Source organism: Camelus bactrianus, chromosome X (genome assembly GCF_048773025.1).
Source record: "Camelus bactrianus isolate YW-2024 breed Bactrian camel chromosome X, ASM4877302v1, whole genome shotgun sequence".
In the NCBI taxonomy this organism is placed as follows: domain Eukaryota; kingdom Metazoa; phylum Chordata; class Mammalia; order Artiodactyla; family Camelidae; genus Camelus; species Camelus bactrianus.
Window position 1 is genome coordinate 94587644 of NC_133575.1, and position 18507 is coordinate 94606150.

Consider the following 18507-nt stretch of genomic DNA (forward strand, 5'->3'; position numbering starts at 1 on the left):
TGCATCCCTTGTATAAATCCCACTTGTTCATGGTGTGTAATCATCTTGATGTGTTGTTGGATTTAGTTTGCTAGTATTTTTTTGAGGATTTTGCATGTATGTTCATCAGTGATATTTATTTGTACTTTTATTTTTTTGTGATATCTTTGTCTAGTTTTGGTATCAAAGTGATGGTGGCCTCATAGAATGCATTCAGAAGTGTTCCTTCCTCTGCAATTTTCTGGAATTGTTTCAGAAAGATAGGTATTAACTCTTCTCTAAATGTTTGGTAGAATTCATCTGTGAAACCACTGGTCTTGGACTTTTGTTTGTTGGGAGTTTTCAAATTACTGATTCAATTTAATACTGGTAATTGGTCTGTTTCTATCTCTTCCTGGTTCAGTCTTGGGAGATTGTACCTTTCTAAGAATTTGTCAGTTTCTTCTATGTTGACCATTTTATTGACATATAGTTATTCATAGTAGTCTCTTATAATCCTTTGTATTTCTCTGATGTTGGTGGAAACTTCTCCTTTTTCATTTCTGATTTTATTGATTTGCACCCTCTCCCTTTTTTTCCTTGATGAGACTGGCTAAAGGTTTATAAATATTTTTAATCTTTTCAAAGAACCAGCTTTTAGTTCATTGATTTTTACTATTTTTTTAAGTCTCTATTTCATTTATTTCTGCTGTGATCTTTATGATTTCTTTCCTTCTAACTTTGGGTTTTGTTTATTTTTTTTTTCTAGTTGCTTTAGGTGTAAGCTTAGGTAGTTTGAGATTTTTCTTGTTTACTGATATAAACTTGTATTGGTATAAATTTTCCTCTTAGAACTGTTTTTGTGGCATTCCATAGGTTTTAGGATCATTGTGTTTTCATTTTCAATTGTCTGTAGGTACTTTTTGATTTCCTGTTTGATTTCTTCTGTGGTCAATTGGTTGAAAACATACTTTTGACAACCAAAATTTTAATCAAGTACAGTTTACAGTAGCAATGATTTCAGGACTTAATGGAATTATTGATATTTATTAAATGAAACTTTTGTATTACTATTTTATATACATTTATGAAATCTAAATGCCATAGAAATTTGATACTTACTATTATATACTTTAAAAATATGCAAACATTTTGTTCAAAATTCCTATGTGGGTAAGGAAGTTTCTCTTTGAACTCAAGTTTCCATTTAACTACTCTCAAAATAATTTTATCCTAATTTAAAACAAATTTGCATGAAAGTTTTTATTGGTTTTCAACAAATGGTGCTGGAACAACTTTACATCCATATGGAAAAAAATAATCTAGACACTGACTTTTCAGCCTTCACAAAAGTTAACTCAAAATGGATCACAGAGCTAAATATAAATACAAAATTGTAAAAATCCTGAAAGTTAACATTGGAGAAAACCAAGATGAATTTGGTTATGATGATTTTTTTAGATACAAAACCAAAGGTATGATCCATGAAAGAAATAATTGATAAGACAGACTATATTAAAATTAAGAACTTCTACTCTGTGAAAAACAATGTCAAGAAAATGAGACGAGAAGCCAGAGACTTGAATACATTTTTTTAAACATTTTTTATTGGTTAATAGTCAATTTACAATGTTGTGTCAAATTCTAGTGTAGAGCACAATTTTTCAGTTATACATGAATACATATATATTCATTGTCACATTTTTTTTCGCTGTGAGCTACAGTATAGATCTTGTATATACTTCCCTGTGCTATACAGTATAATCTTGTTTAACTATTCTGCATTTTAAAATCCCAGTATGTCCCTTCCCACCCTCCGCTCCCTTGGCAACCACAAGTTTGTATTCTATGTCTATGAGTCTGTTTCTGTTTTGTATTTATTTTTATTTATTTATTTATTTATTTTTTAGATTCCACATATGAGTGAGCTCATATGGTATTTTTTTTCTCTTTCTGGCTTACTTCACTTACAGTGACATTCTCCAGGAACATCTCTGTTGCTGCAAATGGCATTATGTTGTTGGTTTTTGTGGCTGAATAGTATTCCATTGTATAAATATACCACTTCTTCTTTATTCAGTCATCTGTTGATGGACATCTAGGCTGCTTCCATGTCTTGGCTATTGTAAATAGTGCTGCTATGAACATTGGGGTGCAGATGTCATTTTGAAGTAGGGTTCCTTCTGGATATATGCCCAGGAGTGGGATTCCTGTGTCACATGGTAAGTCTATTCCTAGTCTTTTGAGGAATCTCCATACTGTTTTCCACAGTGGCTTTCCTTGCTTCCCTCTCCCACTCTTAATGATTTAGATGTCTCCTTTTACAATTTTGTGTTAATTCTTTTTGTAATTCATGGCAGTTATCTCCTTTCCAGTTATGAGTTTCTCATTTTTGTAGCATCCTTCTTCTTTCCTATTTAGACTAGACTTGTCATTATTTCTTTTAGCATGGGTTTAGTGTTGCTAAACTCTTTTAGTTTTTGCTTGTCTGTGAAGTTATTTATCTCTCCTTCTATTCTAAAGGATAGCCTTGCTGGATAGAGTATCCTAGGCTGCATCTTCTTTTCATGCAGGATTTTGAATATATCTTGTCACTCCTTTCTGGCCTGTAGTGTTTGTGTAGAGAAATCAGCTGAGAGCCTCATGGGGGTTCCCTTGTAACTCACTCTTTGTTTTTCTCTTGCTGCCTTTAGGATCATTTCTTTATCCTTGACTCTGGCCATCTTGATGATGATAAGTCTTGGTGTGGGTCTGTTTGGGTTCTTCCTGTTTGGGACCTTCTGAGCCTCCTGTACTTGGATATCTGATCCCTTCTTTAGGTTTGGGAAGTTTTCAGTCATGATTTCTTCAAATACCTTTTCAATCCCCTTGGTTCTTTCTTCCCCTTCAAGAACCCCTATTATGCGTAGATTGGCATGCTTTCTATTATCCCATAGGTCCCTTATATTGTTTTCATTGTTTTTTTGTTTTTCTCTGAGCTGTTCTGATTGGGTGCTTTCTGTTGTCCCATCTTCTACGTCACTTTTTTGTTCCTCTGCATTATGTAGCCTGCTTTGTACAGCCTTTCGGTCAGCTCTCATCTCAGCAAATGAGTTGACTAATTCTACTTGGTTCTTCTTTATAGCTTCTATTTTATTTTTGACCTATTTTATATCTCTAAACACTATTTCTTTTAGTTCCTTCAGTACTTTGATCAGTCCTTTTTTGAAATCTTGATCTAGTAGGCCATCAATGTCTATTATGTTCATCGTGCTTTCAGGGGATTTTTCTTGCTCTATTAATTGGGAGTGATTCCTCTGCTTCTTCATATTGCTCATATCTCTCTGGCACTGTTGCTTAAGGAGTATCAGTTGTCTAGTTCTCCTGGAGACTGTGTGCTCTTAATGATTTTATCGAGAGGTCTTTGTGTCTTCGTCCTGTTTCGCAAACTCTGCTTGCTGTTTCCAGAGGCCCTCTGTTGGTGCCCCTCATCTGTGCTGCTCCCAGTGGCTGTCAGCTAGCAGATTGCGCCCCCTCCCAACACTGGGTCAGGTGCTGAGCTCTTACCTGGTGGGCAGGCAGGTCACTCCCCCTCCAAATGCTGCAGTCAGATGCTGTGCTCGGGTGATGCCTGTAGGTGGATCGTGCCCCCTCCCAGCACCGTGGACAGGTGCTGCGTTCCTGCCAGGAAGGTGGGTGGCCGCCTGCCCTCTCCTGGCACCAGTCGCTCCGCTGCTCTGTGTAGCTGCCCGCTCCGCCTCGGGTCGGTGCTCCGAAGGTGGGCTCAGGGAAGACCGGGGAACAGCCCTGCCCCTGCCCTGTGCCAAATCTCAGCTCCTTGTTTGTCTTGGCGGCGTGAGTTCTCTGATGTGCCAGGACAGAAATTTCCTATCTGCCTCGGGCTGTAAACAAGTCTCAGTCCTGTCTAGGAGGTTGCGGAGCCCCTGGGTGCAGATTCAGGTCTTGGCCCTGCCCCTGCTGGGGAGCTACCCACAGGAGGAGATGGCGGCTGTGGCTGCGCCCCACCTCTCTTCTTGCCAGAAGCGCCAGTAATGGTGCCACGGGTCTGAGGAGACAAAGGCTATAGCATCCCTCCCCACAGGGCACACCAGCAGTGTTGCTTTGCTTTCTTCGCAGTTTATGGGGGACTGAGGTGGTTCTGCTCTGTATCCCCTCCCAGCCAGGGTGCGCAGCCCCTTGCAGTCCCCTGGGGCTGCCTCAGTGCAGCCACCCCAGTCCGCCTGGCTCGGGCAGCCTGTCCTGGCCCTCGGCTGCTGGCCTGTGTCACGGGCTGGGTGTCGCGGGGACCCTTTGTGCCCTTTTAACTCAGTTCTGTCAGTCAAGGGGTGCTCAGGACAGATCTGAACCTTGGAGGCTCCCCCTCCTTCCTGCTGGCCTCTCTGTTGGAGGGGGGAGACCTAGTGAATGAGCGCCAGTCTTTCTTTGCCGCTCCCTCCACGCGGGATCAGTCCCACTCTGTTCTGCTTTTTCTTTTTTCCTTTTCTCCTACCAGATTTTTGGCATCTTTGTCTTTCAAAGTGGACGATGTTCTATGGGAGTTTGGCAGGTACTCTGGTTGGCTGAGTAGGTCCCTAGATGTGAGTTTTGGTGTATTTGTGGGAGAGAGTGAGCTACAAGCGTCCTTCACTATCTTGCTTCTCCTCCTTGAATACATATTTGTGAAGGACAGATCTGATAAAGAACTTGTATCAAAAATATGCAAAGAACTATTTTTAAAAATTTGTCTTATAAACAAGAAAAATTTATCAAAATTCTGGAGCCTGAAAGTCGAAGATCAGGGTGCCAGCGTGGTTAAGTGAGGGCGTTCTTCCAGGTTGCAAAGAACTCTTAAAACTCAGCAATAAGAAGGCACCCCAATTAAAGATAGACCAAAAGCCTTAAAAGACAGCACACCAAAGAAGGTATACAGATGGCAAATAAGCATGTAAATAAATGCTCCACATAATAGTTCATCAGGGAATTGTAAATTAAACAACAGTGAGATACCACTACACACTTACTAGAGTGGCCAAAATCCAGAACACTAAGAGTACCAATTGCTGGTGAGGATATGAAACAACATGAACTCTCCCACACTGCTGTTGGAGATGCAAAACAGTATAGCCATTTTGGAAGATGGCTAGAAATTTTCTTAAAAACTCCTTATACTTTTCCCATGTGATCTGGAAGTCACACTCCTTGCTATATACCCAAATGAATTGGAAAAGTTATATCCACATAAAATCCTGCATTTGAATATTTATAGCAGTGTTTTTCATAATTGCCAAAACTGTACAATTCTAAGTATAAGACGTTCTTTAAAAGGCAAAACTATGGAAACGATAAAAAGATCAGTGGTTTCCAGAGGTTGGAAATCATATAGGATGGGGATGGATGAATATGTGGAACATAGAAGATTTTTTAGGGCAGTGAGAATGCCATAATTATGCAAACGTGTCATGTACATGTGTCCAGACCCACAGACTTACAACACCAAGAGTGAATCATAATATAAACTATGGACATTGGGTGATTATGATGTGTCAATATAGGTTCATCAGTTATAGCAAATATACCAGTCTAGTGGAGAATGTTGATAATGGAGATGTGATATGTAGGGCGAGGAGGTATATGGGAAATCTCTACCTTTTTGTCAAATTTTGTAAACTAAAACTGCTGTAAAAAGTAGTCTTTAAGTGAAAAAAAATTTACTGGGGAACTTGTCTGTAAAAAATAAGTATTTAAATAGTATTTTTAAAAATTCCCATGAGCATAAGATTCTAAGTTCTTAATTTTTGATTTATTATAATTATTAACAATTGTTCAAAGAACATAAGTATATTACATACTTAGTAAATAATTATTAAACATATGAAGTGAAATTTTTATTGAAAATGCATCTATTAATGAGATGATAGCGATTTTTCTTTTGATCAGCTAATGTGTATGTATTTATAATTATGGATAGAAAGAAAGAGGATTCGCTGGAAATTTACAGCAACATAAAGAGAGATAAGGATGCAGCTTGCACATGTAGGTGTGCAGCTTACAAGAAATTTAATGTTAATTGTTAGTGTTTTGAATTTATAGAGAATTCACAACAAAATTTTTAAAATCTAATTAAGTACATAATGAATAAGTGAATAGAATATTCATTGAAGAGAAACAGCAAACAGAAGACTCTCTGAAGTTTAAAAAATGGATACAGTATTCAGTAAACTTCAACAAATTGAGATTGTTTCTCCTCAATATTAATAAATGTTTAAAATATAAAATGCCACATTCTTGGGGATATATTCCTTTTGCTAAAGGTATATCCTTGTTCTTTCAAGAGTAAATGTGGTAAATGTGGAACTTCTCCCTCCTTGAAATCATGCAAGATTTAGACTAAATCTGTTATGGGAGAAATCACTAGGCTCTTATTAATAAAAACAAAGAAAATATAGGAAGATCATACTTTATAGCAGATTGATATTTCCTGTGATGCCTTTATAAGTCTTAAATATTTTAACTATTAAAATAGGTAGGTAGTTAACATACCTTTGCATTTGTTTGTTACCTGAATATTAAAGGGAACTGCCACCTTTAATAATTCTTATTGTCTGTTTCCTTTTCTAGGTGTCTTCTTTAGAAGCAGTAGATTATTGGAAAATACTTGGAGGACTGAAGAGGGTAAGTCATTATATACAAGTTATTATTCCCACTGTCCCACTCTTTAATATATTTCATTTTCATCCCACATGGGTCAACATTCCCCATTTCTTTCTATCCAGTGATACTAACACAAATATGTATAAAACCTGTTGTAGGTTATAGGGCCTTGATTAAAGGAGGCTTTAAAAGCAACATTGTTACTTTGTCAGCCTAGAGATCTTTACATCTGGCATAGTATACTAAGATTTGTGATAAATAAGAAATATGCCTTTCTTTATATAAAGTGTGTGGAGGATAACTATGCGCATATTCTCAGGTCCTTCATTTTTAGGGGAAAGACCATATGGCAATTTAGTACCTAGAAATTGAATACTGTAAAGAATCTTTCATTTCATGTCCTTTGGAAAATATCAGCGTGTCGCCAGGCTTATTTGTTCCCCAGTTTGAAGACCACTAATTTAGTGATACGGATTCTCTTATAAGACTGCATCATGCATCAACACATGAGTCAAATATCTCAATCAAAACATTGAAAAATAGTTTTTGATTTGGGGTATACTTTTGGCTGATAAGGGAAAGAATCACTCAGATTAGTTGTATGGTTTCATATAAACCAATTTGCAAACTGATGAACAAACTTACTTTTCTACTAGTAGATGAACTGGCTTAATAGTTCAGTGCATTTATTTATCTACCCATTTGTCCATAATAAAAATAAAGACATAAAGAACTATATGTGGTGCCGTGGAGTTTATGTGGGGGAGAGTTGGCATTGATTAATCATTCCTTTGTTGTTGAATACAGTTTAACTCTATGGGCAAATGGATTTAAATATGTATGTTGATTACTTTTATTTCATTCATCTTATAGTGTCATTCAAAAACATTTAAGTGAAATCTTTTCCATTTCTTATTTTGTACAATAATCTTTATACATTTTCTTATATTCTGAACTGAAAGAACCAGATTTTCTGATCATCTTAAAGCATGTGAACTTGGAATAATGACTTGAAGGGAAGAACCAAGTTATGCATAATGAATGTTTTGGATAACATTTGAATTTCCTTAGGGTTTTTATTGAAGAAATGCAGAGTTCTAAATGTCACCCTCTTCTTCAGGCTGTGGAGCCTCTGAACATTCTTAGTTATTTCTGAAAATTAGCAAAGTGCCATCACCTTGAATTTCCTCATGACCTTGATCATGATGGAAGTTTAGGATTTAAGTTATTCAATGGAGTCCTCATTTATTTAGCCTTTCATTAAATCCTGTCATGGAACATGATGAGATTCAGCCTCTGCAGAGGGATGGTTTCCTTTTGTTTCTCTTCCTAAGTTTATAGACAAGTGTTATACAATTTTGTTTTTCACTAACAAATAGGATAATATTGTGTAGGAAGAAAGTAGCTGAAGCTAATGAAGTAGTTAAAATATAGAATAATTCTTATGTTTGGTGTAATAGATGTAATATAGTGACTCAAAGGAATATTCTTCCTCACTTTCCAGGATTTTGAATATGCTACTTACCTACAAATCACTTTCTTTTTAACTAGATACTTAGTATAGTTAAATATCACCACAGCCCATATCCTCATACTTAGAAATTCCTTAATAGTGCCTCTGAATTAATGAGATCTATTGTTTATTTATTTGCATATGCCATAATTTTCAGCTTTATTGAGGTATAATGAACAAATAAAATTGTAAAGTATTGAAAGTATACTTCATGATGATTTGGTGTACATACGCATTGTGAAAGAATTCCTCCCGTCTACTTAATTAACACATCCATCACCTCACGTATTTTTGTGTATATGTGAGAACATTTAAATTCTACTCTCTTAGCAAATTTCAATTATACTGTACAGTGTTTTCAAGTATAATCTCTATGTTGTATCTTAGATCCTCATATCATATTCATTTTGTAGCTGAAAGATTATACCACTTTACCAGCCTCTCCATTTTTTCCTCACCCCTGAGACACTGGCAACCACTTTTGTAATCATTTTTATGAGTGATTTTTTAAAGGTTCTACATGTAAGTGATATTATGCAGTGTTTGTCATTCTCTGTGTGGCTTATTTCACATAGCATAATGTGCTCAATTGCCATTCATGTTTTCTCAAGCTGCAGAATTTCCTTCTTTTTTGTGGCTGAATAAGATTCCAGAGTGTGTGCGTGCGTGTTTATCATATCTTTATTTCATTTTTCCTTAAAGTTTTAGTAGTATGTAACTGACATACAGCCTGTATAAGTTTAAGATGTACAGCGAAATGATTTGACTTACATACATCATGAAATTATTAGCACAGTAAGTTTAGTGAACATACGTCATCTCATATAGATACAAGAAAAAAGAGAAAAATATTTCTTCATTGTGATGAGAACTCTTAGGATTTACTCTCTCAACAACTTTCATATATAACATGTAGCAGTCTTCATTATATTAGTCATGTTGTACATTACATCCCTAATACTTGGTTATCTTATAACTGGAAGTTTGTACCTTTGACCACCTTCATCCAACCCCCCTGCACCCTGCTCTGGTCACCACAAATCTGATCTTTTTCTGAGTATTTTCGTTGAAGTATAATTAACCTACTATGCTATTTAGTTCCTTGTGCACAACATATTGATTTAATATTTCTATACATTACAAAATAATCACTATGATAAAACTAGTTACTGTTTTTCACCATATAGAAAATTACATTATTGTTTTTATTCCCCACCCTCTATATTTCATCTCTCTGACTTATTTCTCTGTAACTGGAAGTTTGTAACTTTTAATTTCCCTCACTTATTTTACTAACCCCCCCTACCCCTACCCTCGGACATCCACCTGCTTATTTTCTGTATCTGTGACTCTATTTCTGTTTTGTTATATTTACTGATTTGTTTTCCTTTCTAGATTCTGCTTATAAGTGAAATATAGTATTTCTCTTTCTCTGACTTATTTAACTTAGCATAATAAACTCTAGGTCCATCTATATTGCAGCAAAAGGTAGATTTCGTTATTTTTTATGGCTGCATAATATTGCATTGTATATTTATACCAAATCTTCTTTATCCATTCATTTGTCTTTTCATCTGTGGACACTTAGGGCTGTTTTCACTTCTTAGCTATTACAAATAGTGCTGCAGTGAACGTAGCAGTACACTTGTCTTTTTGCATTAGTGTTTTAGTTTTCTTTGGAGAAATACCCAGAAATGGAATTGCTGGATGATACAGTTGTTCTATTTACAGTCTTTAAGGAACCCCCATACTCTTTTACTAAGTGGCTGAATCAATTTACATCCCCACCAGCAGTGTGTGAGGGTTTCCTTTTCTCATTATCTTTGCCAACACGTGTTTCTCATATTTTTGATAATAGCCGTTCTGAAAGATGTAAGGTGGTATCTCGTTGTGGTTTTCATTTACATTACCCTGACGATTAGTGTTGTTGAGCACATTTTTATGTGCTTCTTGGCTATCAGTATGTCTTCTTTGGAAAAATATCTATTTGGATCATCTGAGCATATTTCTAACTTGTCTTCTTTTTAATGTTGAGTTGCGGGAGTTCTTTGTATGTTTAGAATATTAACCCTTTATCAAATATAGCATTTGCAAATATGTTCTACCATTCAGTACTCAGCCTTTTCATTTTCTGGATAGTTTATTTCACTGTGCAAAAGTTTATTAGTTTGATGTAGTCTCTCACATTTGTTTCTATTTGTTTTTGTTTGCCTAGCCTGAGGAGACAGATTCAAAAAAATACTGCTAAGACCAATGTCAAAGAGTGTATGCCTATGTTTTTCTAGGAATTTTATGGTTTCAGGTCTTATATTGGAGGCTTCAATCTATTTTGAGATTATTTTTATATATGGTGTTGGAAAGTAGTCCAGTTTGATTCATTTGCATGTAGCTGCCCAGTCTTCACAACCCAACACCATTTATTGAAGAGTTTGAGTTTTCCCCATTGGATATTCTTGACTCTTGTCATAAATTGAGCATGTAATTGTGAGTTTATTTCTGAGCTCTGTATTCTATTCCAATGATCTATGTGTCTGTTTTTGTGACAGTATCATACTGTCTTGATAACTGTAGTCTTGTAGTGTAGTCTGAAATCAGAGACCATGATACCTCCAGCTTTGTTCGTCCTTCTCAAGATTGTTTTGGCTATTTGGGGTCTTTTGTGTTTCCATATAAATTTTAGAATTACTTGTTCTAGTTCTTAAAAAAAAAAATAAACTAGTATTTTGATAGAGATTGCACTGAATCTGTACATTGTCTTGGTTTGTATGGTCATTTTAGCAATATTAATTCTTCCAATCCAATCCGTGTTATATCTTTCCATTTGTTTCTGTCATCTTCTGTTTCTATCATGAGTGTCTTACAGTTTTCCTGGTATAGCTCTTTTACCTCCTTAGTCAGATTTATTTCTGGATATTTTATTTTTGATGTGATCGTAAATAGGATTGTTTTCTTAATTTCTCTTTCAGATAGTTCTTTGTTAGTATATAGAACCACAACAGATTTCTGTATATTAATTTTGTATTCTGTAAATTTACTGAATTCATTGGTGAGTTCTACTTGTGTATTTGGTAGCATCTTTAGAATTTTCTACATACAGTATCATGTTGTCTGCAAACATTGACCATTTTACTTCTTCCTTCCCAGTTTGGATGTCTTCTATTTCTTTTTCTTATCTAAGTGTTGTGGCTAGGGCTTCGAATACTATGTTGAATAGAAGTGGGGCTAGTGGGCCTTGTCTTGTTCCTGATTTTAGAAGAAATTGTTTCAGCTTTTCACCATTGACTGTGATGTTGGCTGTAGGTTTGTCATATATAGCCTTTATTATGTTGAGATAGTTTTCCTCTTTACCTAGTTTGCTGAGGGTTTTTGTCATAAATGGATGTTGAATTTTGTTAAAATCTTTTTTTTTTGTATCTATTGAGATTATCATATGATTTTTATTCCTCAGTTTGTTAACTCGGTGTACAACATTGATTTCTTGATATTGAACTATCCTTGCATCCCTGAGACAAATCCCACTTTATCATGGTTTACAATTGCTTAAATGTATTATTGGATGTATCAGTGTGATGCTGGCTTTGTAGAATGAGTTTGAAAGTCGTCCTTTCTTTACAGTCTATTGGAATAGTTTGAGAATGCATTAGGTTTTTTGTTTTTGTTTTTTTTTTTAAGATGTTTGATAGAAGTTACCTGAGAATTTACCTGGTTCTGGACTTTCATTTGTTTGGAATTATTCTTATTACTGTTTGAATTTTATTTCTGGTAACTAGTCTATTCATATTTTCTATTTCCTCCTGGCTCATTGTTGGGAGATTGCACATTTATAGGAATTTGTCCATTTCTCTAGGTTGTTCATTTTATTGGCATTAATTTTTCATAGTAATCTTTTAAGAATTTTTGAATTTATGTGATATTGGTTGTAACTTCTAATTTTTCATTTCTAATTTATCTGTTTGAGTCCTTGCTTTTTCTTGATGAATCTGGCTAAAGATTTATTAATTTTGTGTTTATCTTTTCAAAGAACCAGCTCTTACTTTCATCATCTTTTCTATTTCTTTTAGTCTCTTATTTATTTACACTCTGATCTTTATTATATCTTTCCTTCTGCTAACTTTGGGTTTTGATTGTTTTTCTTTTTCTAGTTCCTTTAGGTGTAAGGTTAGGTTGTTTCAGATTTTCCTCACCTCCTGATGTAGTCCTATATCACTATAAGGTTCTCTCTTAGGACTGCTTTAGCTGCTTCCAGTAGATTTTTGCATCCTTGTGTTTCCTACTTAATTTGTCCCTGGGTGGTTTTTGATTTGCTGTTTGATTTCTTCAATGATTCATTGATTGTTTAGTAGCATATTGTTTGGCCTTTATGTGTTTATGGTTTTTTTTGTTTTTTTTTTTGTTTTTTTTTACTTATTTTCCTTTAGTTGATTTCTTGTCTCATAGTGGTCTGCTCAGATAGAGTGCTTGATACAATTTTAATCTTATATTTGTTGAGGCTTTTTTTGTGACTTAGCATGTCATCTGTCCTGGAGAATGTTTCATGTGCATTTGAAAAGAATGTGTATTCTGCTGCTTTTGAATGGAATGTTTTATATATATCTGTTAAGTCCATCTATCTAATGTGTTGTTTAAGGTCAGTGTTGTCTTACTAATTTTCTTTCTGTATGATCTGTCTATTGATGTGGGACATTAAAGTCCCCTACTATTATTGTGTTAATGTCAGGTTATTTCTTTCTTTGTTAATATTTGTTTTATGTAATTGATCTCTTTATCATTATGTAATGACCTTCTTTTTCTCATTTTATAGTCTTTGTTTTAATGTCTGTTTTGTCTTATGTAAGTATTGGTACCCCAGCTTTATTCTTGTTTCCATTTGCATGAAGTACTTTTTTCTATTCCCTCAGTTTCAGTCTTTGTATTTAGATCTGAAGAGAGTCTCATGTAGGCAGCATATAGATGGGTCGTGTTTTTTTTCAAAATCCATTTAACACTGTATCTTTTGGAATATTTTGTCCATTTACATTTAAAACAATTATTGATAAGCGTGTACTTATTTCCATTTTGTTAATTGTTTTGAGATGTTTTTGTAAGTTTTTTGTTGTTGTTTTTAATTCCTTTCTTCTTTAGCTGTCTTCCCTTGTGTGTTATATTTAATTTCCTTTCTCTTTTTGTGTGTGTATCTATTATGGATTTTTGGTTCATGGTTACCATGGGGGTTATATATAATAATAAATATTAAAATATATACATATATTATATGTATATATCTGATTATTTTAAATTGATGATCCCTTAAGTTCAGAAACATTCTAACAACCCTGCATTGCTATATTATTTTTCACTTTCCTCCTTGTTTCCCATCGGAATGATCTTTTACTTTCCTCCATCATTGATATCTACTCTAGTATATTTAAATTAAGTGCTTCCAGACCAGCTTGCATATCATTACTTGTATATATGTATATCTTTAAAAATATAAAGTGTTGTTTTAATTGCATGTTAATTTATGAAAACACTTGTGGTTTGATTATATAAATTCATTCTTTACACTTTTAACTTCTGCACAGCATTTCATAGTATTCCTGTTACATTTTGTATAGGTATTTCCTAGTAATGGGCACTTATGTTCCTTCTAAGATATTGCTTCTAAACAACACTGTGATGAAACTCCCTTGCATGTTACCCTATGAACATTCACTTAAATTTCTTAAGGGTTCCTGGCTCATATGGCATACACACAGGTAATGTCATTAAATACATCCATAATGCTCTCCAAAATGCTTTTATTCAAGTAGATGAGTACGAGAGTTCCTGCATCTTCACCAGCTCTAATGTTATCTGACTTTCTAAATTTGTCAGTCTTACTGATGTAAAGTCATATCATGTAGCTATTTTAATATGCATTGCTCTGATTTCAAAAGATTAAGTATTAATGTATTAGCCGTTTTTTTCTCATTCTGAAAGTTATCCGTTCATACCCCTTGACCATTTTTTATTGGATATTGTCTTCGTTTTATAGTTTTATAGGAATTACTTGTGTATTCTTAATATAAATTCTTTTCTGATTTTTAGATGTTGCATATGTCTTCTAGTCTGTCACCTACATGTTAACTTTTGAATGATGTTAACTTTGCTTTCTTTGAACTGAAATCCTTATTCCAGGAGGTGGTAATCACATTACTCATTTTCCTATCACTGTGTGTGCTTTTTAATCTTGTTTTAGAAGTCTTTACCCCGTGTCAAAGTCACAGAGGTACTCTTCTACAATTTTTTATTAGCTTTATAGTTATTTTTCTCATGCAGTCATTTCATCCATTTAGAGATTTTTTTCTTTTTTAACCTCATGGGGTAGAGATCAACCTTTACACTTCTTTATAGAGTAAACCAATTTTACCAAGCCAGTTAGTAAATAGTTTTTCTCACTGATTTGTTATACCACCTCTGTTCTGTTGGTCCCTCAGTTCCTAAAAAATTATTTTCATAACATTGATTTTATTATTTCTTAATATCTATGAGGCTAACATTCCCACCTTTTTTAAGGTATTCTTTTTAAAGTATCCTTACTTGTAGGCTTTTCTTATTTCATGTAAATTTTAGATGAGATCATCAGCTTTCTAATAAAATATTTTTAGAATTTTATTAGAATTCCATTGTTTATATATTAACATGTGGAGAATCAAAATTTTTATATTGCTGTGTCTTATGACCATGGGCAATCTCTCATTTTTTAAAAAAACTGTCCTTAAAGTATGGTCATCCCTCAATATCCATGGAGGATTGGTTCCAGGAACACTGCACATGTACCAAAATCTGCAGATACTCAAGTCCCTTGTGTAACATACATAGTATAGTTTTATCTTTGTATCTATAGTTTTACATCCACATTATCAACCAACCACAGATGGAAATTTCTGTCTGTGATTATGAAACCTGTCAATATAGGGGGCCAACTGTATATGTATTGAAAAAAATCTGTGTTTAAGCAGACCTGCTAAGTTCAAACATGTATTGTTCAAGAGTCAACAGTAAATACAGTTGTCGCTTGGTACGGGTGAGAGATTGGTTACAGTACCCACTGCATATACCAAAATCTACAGATGCTCAAGCCTTTCACATCCATGGATTCAATCAACCTTGGACTGTAAACATAGTACACAGTCTGCTTCAGTTAAATCTGCAGATGAGGAACACATGGATACTGAGGGCTGACTGTATGTTTATTGAAAAAAATATGTGAGTAAGTGGACCCATGCAGTTCAAATACATGTTGTTCAAGGGTCAATTGTATATCAAAATTATTAATATTTTTGAAAGATGTCTTGTATACTGTAGCATGAATAGATTACAGGAGTAAGAGTGGAAGTGAAAAACACCTAAGGAGATTGTTGCATTTGTCTTGGAAAATGATGATGATTAGTGCCTTGGACTAATGTTGTGACAGTGAAAATGGAAAGAAAAGGACAGATTCAAGAGACATTTTGATGATGGAGACAGTTAAACTCTTCAGGAGTTTATATGGGTGAAGGAATTATGGTGAACAAAGGCTACACATATGTTTTCAGCTGGGGCAACGTGGTAAATGGGTGGTGTCATTACTTAGTAGGGAACAGCTTTGCATGGGCCAGGGTTAATAGAGGGAAAATCAGACATGGCATATAGACTGCTTATTTTTAAGATGAGTTGAGGACTCTGTATATGCTATACTTAGGCAAATGGAACACATGTGAGATTATCAATTCATAAGTCGTTGAAAATGCTAAATCAAAATTGTAAAATATAGTATTATTACCCTTCTGTTAATTTCTAAGTAGTATTGTTCATACCTAATCTTTGGTTTCTGCATCTGAAAAATTGATATAGTAGGAATCTTCCGGGTATTAAATTAGAAATTTTGAAGTTTGAATCCCAGATCTGCCATTTTCTAGCTTCCTGAACTTGGGAAAAGTATTCAACTTCTCTGAGTTTTTGTTTTCTTATCTGCAAATCAGTATAGTAGTATACATTTCATAGAACTCTTGCGACGATTAAATGAGAATTCGGTCATAGCACATGTTGGGACCTGAACATATGTTTCCAGTCTATCTCTTCTCTCATCTTCTTGCCTCTATAGATGAGATCTAGCTAATAATATAATAAGACTATTGTAACTTCTAATTTCTAACTTACAGAACAATAATACCGTGATTCTTGGTATCTTATTTCCTATACTGTGGTAGACTTCATTTTATAAAATTAGTGTGCTTTTTTCCTAAATAAAATCATTTTCAAATATATTGGTGATGACAATTTAATGGAATCCTGTTATAACCGCATTGTAAAATGAAAAGCCACTCTTTCATTTATTTCTTTCTTTTCCCCTATTGTTATATGATTGTCATTTCATGAATATGGTTTTTATTATAAGTAAATCTCTTTATTAGAAAAGTTAAATATAAGCAACTTAGAAATATATATATCAAAACACATCATTCTTTATAGAAAATTTAAAAGTAAATGTTAAGAAACAAAGGGCAAGTAATCCACTGTTATGGAATTTAATTTGGTACTTGGGGAGAAAGGAAGAATTCATTTCCTTATTGCAGGTACTTATTGTGACAGATTCCATCACACTACAGCAGTGTTGTAAGTCATTCATTTCATGCTGTGCTGTCAGCTGTGATAACTAGAAATGCATATTGCTCCATGACATGTTTAAAAAATGAATGACCATTATTTTGAGTAACAATTGTTATCAAATGTTTTGTGCAGTTAAATCTCAAAATGAGAATTTACTATTTTTAAAAAAGCATATGGGGATGAATAATGTCAAGTACAAGTGGGTTTATTTAGTACCATTTCTTTTGTTTTTGTTTTGTTGTATAAAAGTAATGACTCTAGGAAGTTTTGGCAAGTTGGAAAGTAGAAAAATGCATAAAAGAACAAGAAAGAACACCAGTAGTTAGTATCTGTTAGTATTTTACATGATTTTGCAAGTTTTCCTGACTTGTTTTATATAATTAAGATAATCTTCTCTATGTATTTCTGCATCCTGCTACTTGTTATTGAAGTTATAGAAATTGAATTTTTTCACATTGTTACAAGGTATTTTAAAACATTATTTTTAATGGCGTCTGAGACTCCATTGAATATATTTAGCCTAATTTAGTTAACACATCAAAGGTTTTAAAGCATTAAAGTTGTTTACAATGTTTGCACTTTTACCAGTTACCCATCACTGCCGTGTCCAATATACCTTACCTTCTTATGGAAGCTACTCCTACCCCTACTCTAACCACGTGGTCACCAAAAGTTCTGTCATATTCTTGCATGGCCTCACCCTTAGGTCATAATTGAAAGGGTAAGGTGTTAGTACCTGATCTCAAGCTTGGTTAATCATTTCCCTCCTTAGAGGTTTTGAATTTATAACCCAAGGTAACATTCTCCCCTTACAGCTAAAAGTGTAAGTTAAAAGCCTTGGACGATTTTGGCAGCTGCAAATAGTATCATATGGCAAGAGCTGATGTCTGGAGAAAGACAATGAAACAGATACTCAGAGAAAATAACCCTGAGTGACAGCATTTGAACTTTTTTGTGCAGTTACTACTGAGTTAAAGTTGTTCCTGTGTGCTTTCCCACAGCTTGGTTGGTCAATCCTTCTTTGGATTGATGAACTAATAAACTAGTCATTTTTAAAGCTAATTTTAGTTGAGTTTCTTAAACTTACAACAAAAAGGGCCTATTTTAAATACTGTATTGGACATCTTTGAGGAAAGAACTTGGTCTGCATTTGAGATGAATTCCTTAGAATATACTATCAAAATAGACTTACTGTATTAAAATTTTGATATATTTTACAGTTTTTCAATAAGGGGATTTAAATATCACCAGGCTTAAAGAAATCAGAGAAGATAGTCCTGATAAGACATCAAGTTTTAGTTATTCCTGAAGGTAATTAGTTGTGAGAAAGAGGCCAAGGAATTACAATCAGATAAAGAAGCAGTTGAATCTTACCATGAAAGAAGCCAGGAACATTATGAAGGTTTCTGTGGAGTGAAGGACGCATATGAAAGGAATGCATAGAAACAAAACATATTCAACATTTGATATCCGTTCTACTAATTTTAAGTGAACGTAGGTAACATTAATGAATTTGTAGAGAAAATAGATTCTGTAGCTTATTTTCAGAATGGCGTGAAAATAATGCAACAGTGTCTAGAAATGGCCAAGGCTTACATTACTCCAGGAATTTTTACGCCTTAACCATTTTGGAAGAATTTTTAGTTTTGTGATTGAATTCTTCAGCATGATGATTCTCTGGCTCACAGGATGTCTGCTTTCAAATGTTTTTGACCAAAACTGATGTTATTCAGATTGATCATCCATTCCCTTTACCAAATTATAGTTTTATATGACTATTTTTTCCAATGAGATCC

The 18507-nt window shown here is 34.2% G+C and overlaps 1 long non-coding RNA gene across 12 annotated transcripts in view; it reads left to right on the forward strand.

Moving 5' to 3' along the window:
• Positions 1 to 18507, forward strand: part of LOC123619413 (uncharacterized) — an 874904-nt gene that overhangs the window by 560793 nt on the left and 295604 nt on the right. For all 12 annotated transcript variants that reach the window (XR_012504656.1, XR_012504652.1, XR_012504653.1 and 9 more), the window contains one exon: positions 6556 to 6609. This is a non-coding gene — a long non-coding RNA (uncharacterized LOC123619413). The remainder of the gene's footprint in view (positions 1 to 6555; positions 6610 to 18507) is intronic.